The sequence below is a fragment of the Aegilops tauschii genome, chromosome 2 (genome assembly GCF_002575655.3).
Source record: "Aegilops tauschii subsp. strangulata cultivar AL8/78 chromosome 2, Aet v6.0, whole genome shotgun sequence".
Taxonomy (NCBI): domain Eukaryota; kingdom Viridiplantae; phylum Streptophyta; class Magnoliopsida; order Poales; family Poaceae; genus Aegilops; species Aegilops tauschii.
This window is the reverse complement of record NC_053036.3, coordinates 330,811,343-330,815,845: the sequence shown is the minus strand read 5'-3', so window position 1 is coordinate 330,815,845 and position 4,503 is coordinate 330,811,343.

Genomic DNA, 4,503 nt, shown 5'->3' with positions numbered 1-4,503 from the left:
GTGGAGGCGCGCCCGGGGGGTAGGCGCGCCCCCTACCTCGTGGCTTCCTGATAGCTTTCTTGACGTAGGGTCCAAGTCCTCTGGATCATGTTCGTTCCGAAAATCACGTTCCCGAAGGTTTCATTCCGTTTGGACTCCGTTTGATATTCTTTTTCTGCGAAACTCTGAAATAGGCAAAAAAACAGCAATTCTGGGCTGGGCCTCCGGTTAATAGGTTAGTCCCAAAAATAATATAAAAGTGTATAATAAAGCCCAATAATGTCCAAAATAGAAGATAATATAGCTGTGACGCCCCTGATTCAATCGTACACTAATCATGCACGCAAACGTGTACGATCAAGATCAGGGACTCACGGGAAGATATCACAACACAACTCTAAAACATAAATAAGTCATACAAGCATCATAATACAAGCCAGGGGCCTCGAGGCTCGAATACAAGTGCTCGATCATAGACGAGTCAGCGGAAGCAACAATATCTGAGTACAGACATACGTTAAACAAGTTTGCCTTAAGAAGGCTAGCACAAACTGGGATACAGATCGAAAGAGGCGCAGGCCTCCTGCCTGGGATCCTCCTAACTACTCCTGGTCGTCGTCAGCGGGCTGCACGTAGTAGTAGGCACCTCCGGTGTAGTAGGAGTCGTCGTCGACGGTGGCGTCTGGCTCCTGGGCTCCAACATCTGGTTGCGACAACCAGGTAGAATGGAAAGGGGGAAAAGAGGGAGAAAAGCAACCGTGAGTACTCATCCAAAGTACTCTCAAGCAAGGATCTACACTACATATGCATGGGTATCTGTGTAAAGGGGCTATATCGGTGGACTGAACTGCAGAATGCCAGAATAAAAGGGGGATAGCTAGTCCTGTCGAAGACTACGCTTCTGGCAGCCTCCATCTTGCAGCATGTAGAAGAGAGTAGATGGTAAGTTCACCAAGTAGCATCGCATAGCATAATCCTACCCGGCGATCCTCTCCTCGTTGCCCTGTTAGAGAGCGGTCACCGGGTTATATCTGGCACTTGGAAGGGTGTGTTTAAGTATCCGGTTTTAGTTGTCATAAGGTCAAGGTACAACTCCAAGTCGTCCTGTTACCGAAGATCACGGCTATTCGAATAGATAAACTTCCCTGCAGGGGTGCACCACATAACCCAACACGCTCGATCCCATTTGGCCGGACACACTTTTCTGGGTCATGCCCGACCGCGGAAGATCAACACGTCGCAGCCCCACCTAGGCACAACAGAGAGGTCAGCACGCCGGTCTAAATCCTATGCGCGCAGGGGTCTGGGCCCATCGTCCATTGCACACCTGCACGTTGCGAACGCGGCCGGAAGCAGACCTAGCCTAGCAGGCGTTCCAGTCAAATCTGGCGTGCGCCGCTCAGTCGCTGACGTCACGAAGGCTTCGGCTGATACCACGACGTCGAGTGCCCATATCTTTCTCGCGTAGTTGGTTAGTGCGTATAGACCAAATGGCCAGACTCAGATCAAATACCAAGAACTCGTTAAGCGTGTTATTTTGAAGTAACCGCGGACGCCGACCAGGGCCAGGCCCACCTCTCTCCTAGGTGCTCTCAACCTGCCCTGTCGCTCCGCCTCAAAGTAACAGTCGGGGGCCGTCGGGAACCCAGGCCCACCTCTATCGGGATGGAGCCACCTGCCCCTTCAACCCCCATCTCCGAACATTATCATAAGTAATGTAACAGTATAAAGTATATAGCATATGCCCGTGATCACCTCCCGAAGTGATCACGGCCCAGTAGTATAGCATGGCAGACGGACAAGAGTGTAGGGCCACTGATGGAATACTAGCATCCTATACTAAGCATTTAGGATTGCAGGTAAGGGTAACAACTATAGCAACAATGACAGGCTATGCAGCAGAATAGGATTAACTGAAAGCAGTAACATGCTACACTACTCTAATGCAAGCAGTAGAGTGAAGGAATAGGCGATATCTGGTGATCAAAGGGGGGGGGGGCTTGCCTGGTTGCTCTGGCAAGAAGGACGGGTCGTCAACACCGTAGTCGAACTGGGGGTCGCCGGCAGCCTCGGGGGTCTACCGGAAAGAAGTACCGGAGGGGGAACACAATAAATAATAGAGCAATCAAAGCATCACAAAGCGTAACATGGCAATACGTGGTGCTAGAGGTGACCTAACGCAGTAGGAGGTGATACCGGCGAAGGGGGGGGGGACATTGGGAAAGTATTCCCGGTGTTTCGCGTTTTCGCACAAATGAACCGGAGGGGAAAAGTTGCGAGTTCGATAGGTTAGGGATGTGTGGCGGACGAACGGGCTGCGTATCCGGATTCGTCTCGTCGTTCTGAGCAACTTTCATGTACAAAGTTTTTTCATCCGAGCTATGGTTTATTTTATATTAATTTAAAAAGGATTTAATCATTTTTAGAATTTATTCAATTATTTTAATTCAACATTATCCAGGACAGTGCATGCTGACGTCATCATGACGTCAGCAGTCAACAAAGGTGTTGACTGGTCAAACTGACGTGTGGGTCCAGTGGGACCCACTTATCGTACACTGTTTAGGTTAATTAGGATTTAGCTAAACTGATTAATGTTTAATTAAACTAACTAGTTAATTAGATTAATTAAATAGGATTAATTAACTTAATTAATTCATTAGTTAATTAATTAATTAATAATTACTTTTATTAATTAATTTATATTTATATTTATTTATTTATTTTTACAAAAACGTTCTGGGGCTGGGCCCGTTTGTCATAGGCCCAGAGGGGCCATAGCGGGTTGGGCGTCGGGCACTAGCGACAACAGGCGCGGGCACTGCCTGAGCGGGCGCAGCGGGCGACGGGCACCTGGGCGGGCGCGCGCCCGCAGGGAGTGTGGCGGGGCGAGGCAAATGGCCAGGACGGCCACGGTGGTCGGCCGGCGTGGGGGAGACGGATTGCGGGACCGGCGACTAAAAGTCCGCGGGCGGCAGGGGAGCAGCAGCAGGGGAAAACGGGGCGCAACGGCGTCAGCGCTGCAGCTGGGCGTGGGCGCATGCCGCCGGGCCATGGCGCGGGCGCGGTGAGAGCGTCAAGGGGAAGCAGGGGGCGGCCACGCGCGCGTGCAGCGGCGACGCGGGGCGCGGGGCACGCGGTCGGGCAAGACCAGTGGCCGCGGCGAGGCAGCACGGTTCGCGCGCGGGCGAGGTCAGGAGCGCGGAGCGCGGCGGCTACAACGGTGCTCGGGGCGCTGACGTGCGCGCAGGGTTAGGCGAGCGTGGCAGCAACTCGAGGAACAGGGCGCGGTCGAGGTGTGCGTGCGCGCGGGGAACCACGGTGAGACGCAGGGCCGAGCGGGTCGGCCCGCGGTGGACGGCGCTGACAGAGAATGAGGGGGAGAGGAGGCCGGCGGCCTCACCAGCGTTCGTGGGGGGAGAGGGGCGTCGAGGCTCGCAGAAGCCGAGTCAAGGTGGAGGCCGAGGACGGGGCGACGACAGTGAGGAGGAGACGAGGAGGTAGGCGCGGCGGGTCCGGTGTAGGCGTCGGGCGGCGGCGGCGATGTCGTTCCGGGCGGCGATGCGTCGAGGGCGTCGGGAGGGGGGGCAAAGTGATGGATCCCTATCCAGATCGGATCGGGAGGGGGGAGTGGCGATGCAGGGGGGAAGTGGGGCGGTTGGAGGCTAGGGTTACGGGGGAGAGGGGATAAGGGAGTGGGGGCGGGAGTAGCCGGCTGGGCCTGATGGGTTGGCCCAGTGGGGCTGATGGCCTGCTGGCTAGCTGGGCCATTCGGCCCGGGGGGGCTTCTTCTTTTTCTTTTTTTGTTAGTTTTGTTTTGTTTTTCTTTATTTTCTTTTCTGTTTTCTCACATTTCATAAACACTTTGGTTTTTGGAAAAATGCATAGGTTACACCTAATTTAGTAAACTTAATCATGTCACATTCCGAACATTTTTGTTTTGATATTTGAAAACTTTTGTTGTTTGCCATTAATTTAAATTTGAACTTGAAATATTTTGAACTAACATGTGATTAGCAATAGTAATGGAGGTGACGTGGCATAATTAGCAGGGGGTTACTGTAGCTTAAATATCCGGGCGCACAATTCTCCTCCACTACAAGAAATCTCGTCCCGAGATTTAGGAGGGGGAATAAGGGGGAAAGGTCTGGTTACGAAATTCTAAAGAATCTTCTCGGTCTTGGTTGCTCTTCTCGAAGTGGTCGATCCATTATATTGATGTCTTCATTTTTTTGCTTCAGGTCATCAAGATGATGTCGGCATCCTTTCTTCAGGAACTCCATCGTACTTACGTATAGGAAAGGGGTAGCTTGACAATGATAGGATGCTACAAGGGGTAATCATCGGGGGCTATCCCACGAATGAACACATGAGTATCTCTCGAGTTGAATGAATAAAACACGCCGAGAGCAAAGTAATATGCTAAAATAAGAAGTTTCAAACGGATAGACAATCGTTCGATGTCTGACACAAGGTGTGAAAGGGGTACAGAGGAACGAGAATAAGTATTGCGTCTGATATCAG